The sequence below is a fragment of the Gossypium hirsutum genome, chromosome D06 (genome assembly GCF_007990345.1).
Source record: "Gossypium hirsutum isolate 1008001.06 chromosome D06, Gossypium_hirsutum_v2.1, whole genome shotgun sequence".
In the NCBI taxonomy this organism is placed as follows: domain Eukaryota; kingdom Viridiplantae; phylum Streptophyta; class Magnoliopsida; order Malvales; family Malvaceae; genus Gossypium; species Gossypium hirsutum.
In genome coordinates, this window is record NC_053442.1 from 13,604,058 (window position 1) to 13,620,782 (window position 16,725).

A 16,725-nucleotide genomic window follows, 5' to 3' on the forward strand; every position below is an offset into this window, starting at 1 on the left:
CACAAAATTATCTAAAAGTGTTATGAGTTCTAATATCTAATGAGTATATTTTCTAAGGTTGTAATAGAGCCTATTTCTAGGCTAAATTCATAAGTCAAATAATAATAAAATAATTTAGACTAATTAGAGTTTGATTGAAACAAATAAATAGAATTTAACTGGAAGATTATTTCTTAAATTTGACTGAAATAGGAGTCATACTCAACAAAAAGTAAATTATATTGATTGTAGCTATATCTTGTGCATGAAATGAACAAAATAACTTATGAAAAGGTTGATAATTTGGTGAACTGATATGCATAATCATTGATTATATTTGTGCCATTATGTAAATAAAGGTATATTTGACTTGGGATTGAATTTGTGCATGATGCATACATATATTTATTTATCTTGAATCAAAGATTACCACTGAGTGGTTTGCTCAGCATACAGTTTGTTTTCCATGCACAGATTAGGTTCAGTTCGAGAATATTAAGCATAGACTTCTACATCTAGTTAGCGATCCCAGACTCAATAATGTTTGTTTAATTTTTACTTTTATTATTAGTTGGCATGTAACTAATAGGTTAAGTCATGTTGGTTTTGGTATTTTAAGAATGATATATGTTTGCTTATATGTATATATGCAATTTAGATTTAATATAGTTTGGTTTAAGTATTTTGGTTTTTAAGGTTTGTATTTGCATGTGGTAGGTTGAATATGGATTGTAATGGTATCAAAGTTTAGTTGAATTAGTATGATAGTTTATAATGATAATAGTTCTTGGTGAAATAGCAAGAATTGTATATAAATTGATATGACATGCAATAGGTAGTTAGCTTATAGTTGATATGATGCTAACTGATGTTGGTTGAGGATTTGGTATGTAAATTGATGATATAATGTTGAAATTGCAAACTGATTATGAATTGATGATGTTGTGAATTGGTGAGGAAAGTTACAGGTTTTCACCAAAAAGATTTTGCAAAAATAGTATGTGATGTCGTGATGAGAAATGGCCTGTAATGTCAAGTTGAGACAAGGAACACTGTCTTTTCAATGAGGCCAAAACGGTGAGTGATGTCACCAGCGATGTCGAGTGGATTGATGTCGTAATGTGACAAACTATTTAACGATGTCATGACGTCAACCCTGTATTTTGAACCTTTTACAATTTAGTATTGATTCGATCTCGGGTTAGCTTTAGAGCTTCCATAAGCTCGTATAAGACTCGAGAATGTTTATGTATCATATTATTTGTTTATACTGTTCATATTTGCATGTTAAATAGCTATAATTGTGATTATTTTGATAGCAGTTACAACAAATGTGACACCTTGTAGCTCGAACTCAATGGTCAGGTCGGGTATAAGGTGTTACATGAAGATTCTAACTTCCTTTCTTTTTCCAATATTGAAAATTTAAATTTCAAAATACAAAAATCAATTAAATAGTGTCGAAACCATTTTTAAGTTTGAAAAAAATGGGGATCGACTTTGAAGATGAAAACGGGAGTCGCCACCGATCTTTTATTAAGGTGTGACCGGTTCACCATTAAAAATAAGTTTTAGGTCTGCGAGATTTCAGAAAATAGGTCTGGGAGTCATTTACGCACGAGGAAGGTTAGCACCCTCGTAACGCCCAAAATTGGTACCGAATCGATTGTTTAATGTCTTAGTGTCGAAACTTTGAAAAGATTTTGAAATACGATCCTTTTATTTTGAGTAAAATGAATTAGGTAATAAGGCTCACTTACTTCAAGGGAATGAATTGTCACACTCAGTAAGTTAGAGTGCAACGTTTCAAACCCTCAAAATTAAGTTTGACTTTTAAAACCTGTACATTTTGAAAAGGATATTCGATTCTTTAGGTCAAATGAGAAAATCGAAACCCAGTAAGTTAGAGTTCAATTTCACAAAATCCTAAGTATCAAATATTGCCTTTATTTTCATTCGTTAGATAAATCCTCGTTTCGAGAAAACAATATGTCATATCCAATGTATTAGGATACTACATATCGAATTCCCGAAAATGAGCTTTTGTGTGGAAATCACAAGGTTTTATTACAAAAGAGATACTCGGCTATCTAAATTCATCGGAGAAATTGAAGCCCAGTAAGTTAGGGCACAATTCTCTCGAGAATCATGAATTGCGGGTATTTTGATAAATTGTGAAATAAGATGATTCTAATGTTTTTATTGAAATACGGTAGAAAAAACGCATTGGTTAAATGATCAATGAATCATGCAAAATTTAAATAGTAAATATACACCAATGAGTGATGAACAATAAATCAATAAATACAATGACAATAGTTCCAATCATGCATTGTGCCACTATCAACATCAACATTCAAATTATTAATTTAAAAGGAAGATGCAATGTAACTAATTTAAAAGAGAAAATAAGTGAGAAAAGAAATTTTAACTTAGCAAAGTATTTACACAAAATTGTACATTTAAAAAAAAGTAATTTACGAAGATTTGAAATAATTTTGTAATAGAATTTAAAAAATGAATAAAAATGTTTAAATGAATTCTAAAGAAAGAATTATAAGAAGAAAATAAAATAAATAAAAAATAAATAAATCACAAAATTAGTATATGTTTTAAATTAAGTAAGGAATATATATGAAATGAGATATTTAATATAAATAATATACGTATTTATATAACAATATATGTAAAAGAGGTTGAAATAAGTAAAATAATAATAAAATATTTATATAGAGAAAATAGGTAAAAATTTACAATTTGAAATCAGTGGTATATTATTATATACATATGTATATAAAAATAATAATTTAGTATAAATTGTATATACATATATAAAATAGAATTAGAATTATGAAATATTATTGTATAAAATTTTTAAAGATGTATTATAAAATAAAACCATTAGAAAATGTATAAAATATATTGGGTTAATAAAAAAGGATTAAACATTCAAACAATATTAGATTTTAAATTAAAAATATCATAATAATAAGTAAATAAATAAATAAATAAACAAGCGAATTTAAATCAACTAATAAGGGTTGAATTGAATTTGAAATAAAATTAAAGAAAAAAAACAAAAATAAAACAAAGCTGAGGGCCAAAATACAACACGCGGATAACATGAGGGCCAAATGGGAAATATTCCCTTCCCTCAAAACGCAGCGCCTTGACATGGACCAAATTGGAACACATTTCCAATGTGGAGGGACCAGAGGGACAAATAACCCATTTAACAAAAAACGCGCGGATCCTCCATGGAGCAGGTAGGGTTGCGCGCGGGTCATTGGGTTTGAATGATACGACACCGTTTTGACACCATTGTAATAAGGCTCAAACGGTGTCGTTTCATGCTTTATAAACTAAAAAAAATGAATAAATACAAAAACCTAAAAAACCCTAAAACATTTGATTCATCGTTTCCCTTTTACAGAGAAACCCAGGTACTGCGCCGTTCTTGCGTCTACGACCTCCACCCAGGCTCCGATTGCGACGGAGAGGGTCAGAGATCCGACGACTTCCAACGACAAGGTACGACTCCTTCATTTTCTCCCTTTTTTGTTGTTTCGCTTATAGAGAAAAAAAACAGAAAATTAAAAGAAACAGAGAAAGGAAAAGAAAAACAAAGAAAGAAAATAAAACTGCCAATCACCTCTCAAATCTTTTTTTGATTTCTCTGCCTCTGAATATTTTTTTTCTTGTATTCAATTTGTGAAAAAAAAGGATTCGTTTACAGTGCTTGTATTGCCTTTTTTTAGCCGAATGAGAAAAATAATAATATTTCTTTTTTGCTATTTCTCTTTTTCTACATTTTTTCCTATATTTTTTGCTAGTATTTCCTGTCGATTTTTGCTATTCTTTGTGTCCGTCTTTTGTTGCTTTGTGTGTTGCAGGCGTACGGAGGCCGTACGGTGACGCGTGTGAGGAGTGGCTCGAAGGTGTGGTGGCGCACGCATGAGAGGGGAACGTACTGGTTGCGGCGCTGGTGCTAGGGTTTCTGATCCTCTTTGGGGTGTTAGGCCGTATGATTGTTGGGCTGGGTGTAGTTGGGCTAGGTGAATTGGGTTAGATTTTGGGTTTGAAATTTTTGGTTATTGGGCTAGGTGCAATTGGGCCATTCGGGTTTAGCATTCTGGGCATATGCATTTGGGCCTACTTGGATTTAGGCCTGCTAATGTAAAGAACTGGACTATGTTATTGGTTTTTTTTGTTGACTTTTAATTTTGGTTTGGTTTATTTTATTTTTTGATATTTTTTGTTTATTTATTTCAGATTTGGGCCTATTACAAATAGATTGTTGAATTTTTTTATCCCTTGATAATGCTAACTCATTTGTTACTGTAATATTGAAATTAATTAAATTAATCTCCTTCTAATTTTTAAAATTTTATTTTATGTTTTCATATTATTCTTAATGAAATCAACTCGATAACTCATATTTAATAAATGTTTGCAAAACTTAAATTTCTTTTGATTATATAATATTGAATCTTTCATATTAAGTTAAAAGCAAAGAAAAATTATTGCAATTAATTAAATTAATTGCTTGTTCTTTCTTTGGGTAAGAGGTGATGAAAAAATTCAGGGTTTTATTTGGCAAGAAAGAAAAATTAATTAATTAAATTAAATTAAATTAAATAATTAATTGTAAGGTTTTTTTCCCTTTTAACTTAGTATGAAAGACTCAAGATCATATAATCAAAATAAATTTGAGTTTCATGTACAATAATTAAATATGGTTTATATGAGTTGATTTTAATATGGAAACATAAAAATAAAATTTTAAAATTTAAATGGAGACTAAATTAATTAATTTAATTAATATCAATGTTATATTAACAACTCTGTTGACACTAGCAAATGATAATTTTTTTAATAACTTATTTAATTAATTTTAATGTTTTGAAATTTAAAATTTCAATATTGAAAAAAAGAAAGAGATTTAGAACTTTTGGCAAAGGGTAAACAAGTACAATTTGACAACTTTTAAAGTATTATTTTAGTTTCTATTTTTTTTACTTTAATCCTTAATTTTTTTCACCCTAATCAATACTTAAAAAAAGGAGATATTTTTTAGTTGACCAAAATAAAAACAACTTAGAAGTTGAGTGACCAAAATGAAAGTGTAAACATGATGTGACGTATGCTGTTAATTTTCGTTAAAGATTTAATGATTGAGTGATTAAAATGAAAACGCTCTAAAATTTAATGATGAAATTATAAAGATTTTATTTTGAATGACCAAAATAAAAATTCCCTAAAAATTGAATAATCGATGAGTAACTAGATATCTTAGCCTTAAAATTTTATGCTATTGATTTGGATTGATATTTCTAATTTGGAATCCAAAATAATCTTGATTGTGTTTTTTTTTCTAAAAAAATTATTATATCTCTATTTCAATTAACTTGGTCAGGGTGGATATTTAGATAACCACGCATTGAGAAGTTTGAATTTGAAAATGGATAATATAATATTTTATCCTTAAATTTGGTAATTAGATTTATTTTGGTATTTTTAATTTTTATATTTTGGTACTTGAATTTGACAACTAAATCTATTTTGATCTTTAAATTTTGACGTCAAAATTTGATGATTTAACCAGTGTTTTTGGAACATGAATGGATTGGTCAGTCAGATCGATTGGTATATTGATCTAAACAAAAGGGTTAAACTGATTGAATCGAAAGCTGATTGAAACCAGTAATAAATAAAAAATTGGAACAAAATTAGTAGTTGAATAGGTTTAACTTGTTCAATAAAATTTTAAAAATTTAAAAATTTTAAAAATTAATTAATTAATTATTATTGGTCTAGCAGTTGAACCGATCAAACTGGTTGAATCAGAAACTAATGGTCTGATCGGTTAAACTACTGATCCAGTTATTAAAACACTATATGTGACCTTCCAAGATTATACAAAGTCATCACCTGAAATTTTATATATATTTTTTAATTTTCAAGTGATGATGTGGTACAATCTCAAAGTGTTACGTTGCTAAATTTTTATATTTCTCAATTCAAAACTAAAATGAATTTAATTGTCAAGTTCATGTACCGAAGAAAATAAAAAAAAATCGAAAATAAATCTAGTTACCAAGTTTATTATCCCAAAATTATATTTTCCATTTCAAAATCATAAAAATCCCTTTTTACTAAATTTAATTAAAATTAGACGCAAAAATTCATAAAGTCCAAACCGGGTCAAAATTAGAATTCCATTTCCTAGTCCAATACTAAGCCCACTCGTCTACAAGTTCATTCATTTCTGCTTGGGTTCAAGGTCGAACTTTATCTTTACTTCTAAAATCATGAGATCAAGTTTTTAAGCATTTAGACAACACAACTTTGCTTGAGCAATGCCCATTTTAATGTAAGTAGCCTTGAGTGATATGAATACTAACAAATGGAAGGTATCTCATCAAGCTTAACATGGACTCAATATGTGAGGGATTTATGTTTGTTTAATGACTAAGGTCTCATTAATTTTGCATGGGTAGCATTTATATTATTGCGTGAAATAAATCTACCATGAACTTCAAGTTAGTTTAACTGAATTTAGATGATAAAGCAAATGTACAACCCGAGAGAAAAATAAAGAACACTAACCCAATTTAAAAATTAAATAGCATGAAACATAAATTAACCGTCCATCATAATATATAAATTTCGACATTTGATTTATTTTAATTAACTTAGGAATTTCTTATTTTTCAAATTTAATTTTAAATAAAGTATACAAATTTCTTTGTTCAGTAAACCATAAATTAAATTATTTAGATTAAAACAAATTTAATTTTGAAGTGTATCAATCTACTTCGGAGCATTTAATAACTACTAGTATCTATGATTTTTTCATGAATTTCAATTTTTAATAAATTAATTAGAATTTAAAAACTAAATAAAATTGAACTCCTAAAATTTAGGATTTAATTAAATATAATTTTAATTTTAATTCTAACAAGTTGATAAAAAAAAAAAACTCTTACCTTGCGTTTAATTTTTAGTAACTTGTTCCCGAGAAGCCCGATGTGAACCAAACTCATTTAGGGTTAGGATGGAAACTCTGAAAATCACTTGAAAAACAAAATTTAGAGCATCCGTGATCACAAGTTGGACTCCAAGCAACACTTTGCTTCCGTTTTTCATGCGCATCTCAACTTACCATATTTCAAATGTAATACGTGAATAAATTAGGAATTTATCAGAACAAAAAAACACCCTATAACAGTCCCCAAAATCCCACAAAAAAGCTATAATTTTCCAGAATCTATAGCCTTCCTTGAAAAGGAAACTCCGACCCGAGTGTTGATTTTTCCTCTGATTCAATTACTAATAAATCTAATTTTGGATGAATAAAAATGAATCAAATAACGCTGATTAATTACCGAAATAAATTGAAATTAAATCTTTCAACGTGAACTCAATAGAAAATTAGATTCCATCAATCATTAGTTTGTTTATTTAATCTTGTCTAAGAATACAAAAAATAGTAGAAAAAAATCAGTACCTTTGATTAAGGGGTTCACATACCTCCATTATAATTTTCTTCACTTTCGTCCCAACACAAGATTCAATTGTAGAAAATCTACAGTCGTTCAATTGTCTGACCTCTAACAAATTCACACTAAGAAGTTGAAAAACCTTGTAAGTTCAATATCCACTTTGCCGAGATAGTACTAGCTATCTGATCATTTAGGTCCACACCTTTTGATCTCAATTTTAGTACCAAAAAAATAAAAATAAAAATCAAGAAATACTTTTGCTCATTTTTCTTTCTCATGTGCGGCAAAAAGTGAGATAAAAAGAATGAGACTTTCTCATGTGTAGATGTGTGACAATAATGAAATTAGATAGACTAGGGTTTTAACCAAATTTTGGTTAAACTTTATTGAACTATTCAATTAAGTACTTTCTCATTTTAATTTCCAAATTTTATTATTGTGTGTGACTCATTAGGCTTCCAATATGTTGATAGAAAATCTAATCTATTTCAATTAAGAAATAATTATATTTGTAAATAATAAGCTGGATCTAGCAACTCATCCCATTGATCTTATGTACTTAATCCAAGTTGTCAAGCATGGCCTTTTAAGTATTCATAAAGTCTCCTATAGATTCACAATATAATTGCTTAGGTGCTTATCATCTTCATCCTTTCCATCATCACTCCATGTCACACACAAGGATTTCTTCTTCTTCTTCAGTGTGTTGGCACACTCAATTTGTATGTGGCCATACCCCTCACGTTCATGACATTGTATACCTTTCTTTTTATCACTAGGAGTCTCCTCATTAGCTATTTCTTCCCCCCCTTTTTTTTTCCTTTATTGAAGCTTCAACCTCTTTCAAACCCATTTGCTCTTCCTAGATAACTTCTTGAATGCCCTGTTAAAATTTTTTGAGTAGGACTAATTACTCTTGGAGATTTTCAATGGTATTTTTTCATTGATTGCAACTAAAGAACCAACTTGCAAAGAAATGTTCTTTTATATCTGTACTTTGTCTCTCTTGGCTTCCTTAAACTTCATCTCAAACATTTGAAGGATCTAATCAACTCACCATTCCTCATCGTGTTGATGGTGTTAGCCTCATTTATAGCTATCACGTAGATGAAGAAACATCCTAGAAGAGATTGTAGAATTGTAACAGTCCGTTTTTTTAGTGGTGCGGGAAACAGTGGTTTCGGAGCCACAAATATGACGAGTAAGTTCGTAAATATTATTATTTAATATTTATGAGTCAATTATGGTTTTAAAAAGGTTTTTGATATGATAATTTATTTTTTTATAAATGATTAATTAAATTCAAGTGGTAAGACCCTAAAGTTAAGTGGTTTTAGAAAATGAGGTATCAGGACCTCGTTTCTATATTTTCTAAAACCGAGCCGTAGATATTTTTATAAATATTTACAGAGTGTTATTAAGGTTGTACTAAAGTTTCTTTAAGAAATGTTTCAATAGTTAATTAATTAAAAAGGACTAAATTGTAAATGATGTAAAATTTGATCACTATTTGATTTGAGTGATTAAATGGCTTATTGAATAAAGGAAAAGGGACTTAAATGGTAATTAAACCATTTAAGGATTTAATGGATGGTTTTTGACAACTAATAGCATGAAATTTGGATGATTTTTAAATGGAAAAAATGGTAATTTCATAATTAAATTTATTAAAAGAAACAAACGGACAATATGCTATCATCTTTTTGGTTTTCTAAGAAAACAACCAAAAACACCATGGCGTTAGGGATGAATCTTTTGACCATGGTGATTTCATTATGCATGGGAAGTAATTCTTACCCATTTTTAGTAATTTTGATGTTTTTAAGATCGTTGCAACTAGATCCAATTAGTCCGTACCTTCGATTTTGAAACTGTTAAAGATATTGAATATTTCCATTGATAAATCTGTGTGATTTTAGATATTAAATGATGAATTTGAAGTATTATTTGTTATTTATAAGTATTTTATTAAGTGATTTTTGATGAATTTATCGATTAGGGACTAAATTGTTGAAATATTAATAGTGTTGAAATTTTAATAGTTCAAGGACTTGTGAAATTTTTGCAAAAATAGACTGAAATGGAAGCTAAAAATATTCTTCTAGTTTGGGTTTTTAATAAAAATGGTTAATTTTCATGTTTTAGGCTTAGGGACTAAATTGAATAAAAGTAAAGTGTTAGGGGTAATTCTATAAAAATGTAAGAATGACTAAATTGCATAAAATAAATTGTTTTACTATCTAAATTAATAAATTGAATGAAATTATTAATTTAAATCAAGATTGAGTGGAAAATTGAGGAGAATGAAAAATTACCAAATAGCCCTTGTACTTTAACATTTATGCAAATTTAGCCAGGTAATTTCATATGAGCTATAAGCACTTAAATGTTTATTAAATTGATTGTTAATGTGTTGTTCTAATGTAAATGATTCAATATATATATGTTATTATACAATTTATCATATCATGAAAAGATGGAAATCCAATGACGTACGACGATTATCGAGTCCCGTTTGAATCTTAGGAATTTGTAGGATACAAATGACATGTCATTAGGGTTACCATGTTCTCGAGTGCTTGTCTTAAATGTCCTACCGATGTCTGAGGTCTGGCATTTGTTACGGATACTCCACAGCTCGTATGAGTAGCATCGTGTTGTTTACATTCCAACCCACAACTCAAGTGAGTAGGCCCATTTCATAGCTCGTGTGAGCAATGATGTAAAGGAAAGTAAGTGTTATGGTTATATGTTAAGCACACTTTGTATGAGCTTTCCCATGTATCCGATGATATTCTAAATGGTTCAATGGGTAAGAAAAAGGAAATGAACGATAAATGTTCAAATTAACTCTATCATGTAGTTATGAAAAGGATTGAAAAGGTAAGCTTTCACTTGGCATTATGCATATGTTCATAGACTGGTTAAATGATTCAAATGAAATATGTTCATATGGAAATGGATCATCATATGTTTAATTCAAGTAATTTATGTATGTATGCACTAAGTAATTTATGTATGTATGCACTAACTTGTGCATTGATGATGATGTTTAGGTTTGTGCCAAGCTTGTGTTCATGATTGATTTTTATGCCTATGCTTTGTAATATGCAAATGGAATGGGTAAGAAAAGGAAGTGAAACGGTAAGTTCATAACTGGGATATAATATGATGATATAAAAGAATCGATGAGTTAAATGATGTATTTATTGGTGAGCAAACTACTTATGCTATGGATGAATCTACCTATATCATGGATAAATACACTAAGTCGGGAATTGATAATGTTGTTTAGGCTTATGATAAGCATTGGGAACAAAATGGAAAGTAAGAAATTGAAAGGTGTATAATCTTATAAAAAGGTTGATTATTATATATTATGTCTTGTAAAATCCTATCATGTTATGAATAATAAATATATACGACATTAATGAATCTTATGGCATTGATATAGGTTTATGTTTATTTTATAAAGTTTATTATTGAAATGGAATATTATGCTTAAAGGTTTATACGAGCTTACTAAGCATTTATTACTTATGTAGATGTTTCCTTTACTTTTTAGATTATCGAAAGCTCGATCGGTTTGGAAGCTTGTTAGAGATTTATCACACTATCCAGAGATTGTATCGGTAGATTTTGATGTTTTAATAAAGGTTATAATGACATGTATAGGTGGACTTATGATTAATAATCTAATTGTTTTGACATGTATAAGTGTTATTATGGTTGATGTACTTATGGTATTTTGATCCCTTGATGGTTGGTGTTATTATGGCCAAGATGATGCATGTTTTGAATGACCAATTTGGCCAAGTGATAGGTGAAGAATTGACCTCAACATGGTCAAGTTATGATATGCTTTAGAAAGGTTTTGAATAGATGTGCATGATTGAAATATGGTATGCATATATGTTGGTTTTTGGTACCATTTGGAAATGGCTAGATTTGTGTCATTTATACGATTTTGATACATGTGAGAAATGGTCCAAATAGTAATGTTACTTTGACATGGCATGAATCTAGTATGGTATGGTTGAAATGTATAAATTGTGATATGATTTGGTATGGAAAATAAGTTAGTTGATGAATGATTAAATATGCACATGTTTAGGTATATTTGATACGTTGTGTTTGAGGTATCTTTTGACATATTGGTTGTATGGATAAATTAACTTTTGAATTGGACTTATTATGCATGTTTTAGGTATGTTTCAAGGTTTGATTGAATGTGCAAATGGCTTGTAGGTGCGTGCTTGAACATGGTGAAAGAAATGGTTTGAATTTGGCCTATTTCTTGTCTACACAACCTATGACACGGGCGTGTGTCTTAGCCGTGTGTGATACACGGTCATGTAACATGGTCGTGTGTCCCTTGTAGGTTTTTAAGATGGTTTTTTGAAAGTTACATGACCTAGCACACGGCCTGGCACACCAGCGTGTGAGGCCATTTCGAAGGTTACACGGCCTGACACATAGGTGTGTGGCTTGGCTGTGTGACCCAAGTCAGAGAGTTATATGAGCACAAACACGAGTTGGGACATGGCCGTGTATCCCTACTTCGAATGTCCACACGGCCTGAGACACGGGTGTGTGTCTCAGCTGTGTAAGTCACACGGCCTAGTCACACGATCGTGTGACCCTTGCAGTGTGAATTTTTTTCTATCTTTTTCCATGAAGTTCTAAATGTTTTCAATTTAGTCCCAAATCGTTTCTAAAGTGTCTCTAAGGCCTTGAGGGCTCGAATTAGGGATGTTATGCATGTGTTTGGATGAATTTTGCTATGATTATGAAATGTTAAAAATGAATGATTTGAGTTACGTTTTTACGGTAATGCTCTGTAACCCTATTCTTGTGACGGATATGGGTTAGGGGTGTTACAAGGGCTTTGCACGCAAACCTGACATTTGATTACTCCTCACCATGAGCAAAAGCATGGTTATAGATATCACAAACTTAGCATAAAAATCACATAAAATCTCATCTTCTAACATTCTCAGCTTTTTAAACATGGAAGCTAATGTATGGAGTTTTAACTATTTCATTGTAGAAGTCCCTTTATGAGCAATTTCCAAAATGGTTCATAATTTTCGAATAGTGATGCACTTTGAGATTCTATTAAACTCCTAAGGATCTACACTGTTGAAGATTGCATTAAAGGCCTTGGAGTTGCAATTGGTTATTTTATCCTCTTTAGTAGTCTACGTTTTCTTAGGTTTGGGAGCATTAACACTATTAATAAGTACAATTGTTGGTTCCCATACTCTAAAAATAGCTTTCCATGCTTTCTTGTCTATTAGCTTGGTACATGCCCTTATACGTGTCTTCTAATAGGCATAATTTGGCCTATCAAGCATATATGTCCTGGATATCAAGCTTTCTTCCATGTCTTAGCAAATAAACAACATGATCTTCACCAAATTTATCTAGTGTCTAACTCTTTGGCCAATTGAAAGTGTTGATTTTCTTGTTTAGTTGTTATTTGAGTTACAACTGAAAAAGACAACTGAAAACCAAAAATGTAAAACAGAGAACCCAATCAATTGGTTATGCAATTAAAATCTAAAACAGAGAACCCAATCAATTGGTTATGCAATTAAAATCTAATATTACATTTATGGGTCTTGCCTAGAGCATAATTCACTATAATCTCAACAACACAAGAGATGATTTAAACCCAATTCACTCACATTTTTTGTATCCTCACTCTCATACAATAATAAATATTCAACTCTCCTACTAAGACTTTCACCTATGAAAGTTTAGTCCAAATTGATAGAACAATTTATTTACACTATAAAAACACTTTTAAATTGTTGTATCTAATATTTTAGGTTAGAAAATACTAAGAGTGGGTGAATTGGTATTTTGAAAATCTCTATAAAATTTTATAAATTATAAGGAGAGGGGAAAATGCTTGCACAATCAATTTTATAGTGGTTTGACTTTAATTGCTAACCTCCACTTCCTTGGTTTACCTCAACCAAGGATTTTACAATTCACTAAACTTGAATTGATACCTTTCACGAAAAATGTGTAACCATTGCAATCCCTATCTTTTTTACAAGGCTAATATATATCCTCTCCGTAGTTTGTATGGCTAAACTAGAACCCTCTAGCTTTTTTGCAAGGCTTAACTAGCAACCCTTTAATCCCCTTAAGGTTTTATAGCTCAAGAAACTTAAGGATACTATTTACAATAAAAAAGGATGAGCTACCTAACAATGGACCTCTAATAGGTGTTTTTTTTGCAAATTAAAGCTCTAAATAAAATATATGAGAATAAGAAAAGATATTACAATAAGCTCTCAATGAATACATGTAAGAGAAATGAAGAAATTGTTGGATTTAGTACATTAAGTGTAGTTTATTCATTTGTAAACTTGTAATTTTTTCAAAGAGATTGGTGAATGAAACAAATTCATTGGTTACATTAATATACTTTGTATAATTTTCCTCATGTGATTTTTTTTTCATGCAAAGTAAAATAGAAGAAAACATTGTTCAGTGGTTGTTTAATGTTTAAACTAATACTAAGTGGTATTACGTGGTCAGATCGTAATACGAAAATATAACTTATATTAGTAGACAAACCTAAACATGTCATTAGTTTAATTGGAAATATGAAAACTAATTAAAAGACTAATATCTGTCTATCAAGTCCAATTGGGGAGATGCTTTATCTTGGGCATCAGAGTGGATAACTCCTAGAAGATAGAGACATAGGTGTGACTGACCGGATTGCCAATACATTAGACTGGACCCAAGAAGAATAGATCCTGAATCTATTTACGGATTTATTCACTTATGATATTCATAGTGTGGCATACCTACATCCTGAATGGATGACGAACTATGTATGCATGACTAGTATACTTTGATGTAAGTAAAGCCTGAGTTTGAATAGAAAAGGAACTGGAAGCTGGTATGTTGCATATACGATTTGAACAGAAAAGGAACTAAAAGCTGGTGCGTTGTATATACAACTTCTGCAGTATGTAGCATCATTCAAAATAGTGGAATTCTAATAACTCTTGGAAGAAGTTATATTGCATGCCTTTAGACCTAGCTAATTGCTTGTACTTGGTACAATTAGTAGTATTTTAGGACTTTCCATTAGTATTTTTATCATTGCATTAGGAGCTTGGATTGTGTTTAAATGTTAGGTACTTTTAATTGCATGTGAAAGGGTTATGTTTGGTGGTTTGGCAGGTGCAGGATGTGGAGAAAGAAATAAAGGAGTGAAGGTTTGTCGGGGCAAAAGGTTGAATAGTTTGCCAACACAAATATTATGACAATTTTAAAAAGATAACCGAGTCAACACTCAACGCATACCAGTTTCAGCCCAACTTTACTTGTAACAAAAATATCTACCTAAAAAAAAGGAGAAGATATTCTGGGCTATTGGAGTTACTATAGGAAGAAAAGCTTATAAAAAGCCAAAGGAGGAAACCCTAAAATGTAGGGATCCGAAGCAACAATAGAAGGTAGTGACTGAGTACAGACAAAAGGAGAAAACTGAAGGTAGTTCATCTCAGCCACCACAAGACAATGTGTTGCTGGATTGTGGATTGTGGATTGACTTGGTGACAACCATCTTTCTAATTTCTTCTATTATTTCTTAAATTTTTCTCCCGTGAATAGATTTTATCGAAATGATGTTGGCTGATGTTTTGGATGTGAATTTTAATTGTCAACCCATGAGCTAAATCTCATAAGGTTGGGATTACATGATGAAACTTTTATTTGCGTTAGTGGTTGAAGCATATATTTGATTTAATCTACTATTTCATTCAATTGTTTTTATTTCCCAATTTTATGTGTACATTCTTTAGACATTGATGAGTGTGCAGTATGCCCATAAAATGAATCTAATTCTGAGAAGGTTAGATTAGTTGGACTGAAATTGAATGATACGAGCAGGTATTCGACTGAATACTTGCAGCAGACTCTAGACATAAAGCAAAATTTGTATAGAATGAAGACAAAACATTGCAAGGTACTGTGCTAAGGCTTATAAACACAGGCCAGGTAGCTTGAGATCTAGCTCTCGAAAGAAGCAGGTCACTTTCAGTCTCTTCTACGTAGTAGATTGAGTACGATTTTGCTGAGGCATTATTGAAAGTAAGGGAGGATTCTTAGTAATCCCAACCTTCCAAATCAACATCGTAGACCCTTAATCATTTGTCGTAGTGTCTTTGCCAAAGCTTTATTAGTTATTTATTTAATTACTTGTAGATTATTTACGTAATTATTCTCATAATTTCCATTTCATTTTTACTTTTGCTTTACCTTAGCATTTTTCTGTATTAGTCAATATACATTTTTCACACATCCTTATTACTTTAATTTACCACTGCGTAGTTAACTTGATTTTGCCATAACATTAATCATAATTCGTTATAATAACTTGACCACTTTTATACCTAATCCGATCCCTGTGGAGACGATCTTACTTATCACATTATTACACTATTTGGTGAGTATACTTGCACAACTGGCATACCATTTCACATGCGGCAATTTTTTGGCGTCGTTGCCAGGGATCGACAATTTGGTGAAATTTGGTTTTGTTATTTTACTTAATTCCATCAATGTTATTTAACTTAGTTTAATTTAATTTCTATAGGTTTGCCATCAGTGTATGAGAAGAGAAATTCTTGCTAACAAAAAATATCCTTTTGACCCAAAGATCGAAAGAACTTTACGAAGAAAGCGAAAAGAACTGCGAAAAATGGCTAGGAACGGGAATGATCCTAGTCTCAATGATAATCCGAATGGTCAAGATATTAATGCTAATATTTTTAGGACGATACCTGGTCTGAATGATTATCTGAATGGTTAGGACGCTAATCCTCATGTTCTTAGGGTGGTAGATGACTGAGACAGACCAATCTGAGAGCATGTTGTGAAAATTTTGGATGACATGAATCTAGGGATAGTCAGACTAAAAATATAGGCTCAACAGCTGGTAATGTTTTAGATGTTACAAACAATATGACAGTTTAGTGGATTACCCATTGAAGATCCAAGACTGCATTTAAGAATTTTTCTAGAGGCCTGTGACTCGTTTAGACAACAGGGTGTTCCTGAAGACGCTTTACGGGTTAAACTATATCCATAGTCTTTAAGAGATCGTGCAAGAGCATGGCTGAATGCTTTGCCATCAGGAACAGTGGCATCATAGAATGATCTTTGCTAGAGATTTTTGCTATGGTATAATCCTCTAAATATGAATGCC

At 30.6% G+C, this 16,725-nt stretch overlaps 1 long non-coding RNA gene across 1 annotated transcript; it reads left to right on the top strand.

The window, feature by feature from the left end:
• The first annotated feature begins 3,171 nt into the window (after positions 1 to 3,171).
• On the top strand, positions 3,172 to 4,213 carry LOC107900290 (uncharacterized). The gene is made up of 2 exons (XR_001684871.2): positions 3,172 to 3,510; positions 3,873 to 4,213. It is a non-coding gene; the product is annotated as an uncharacterized lncRNA (long non-coding RNA).
• The last annotated feature ends 12,512 nt before the right edge of the window (positions 4,214 to 16,725 follow it).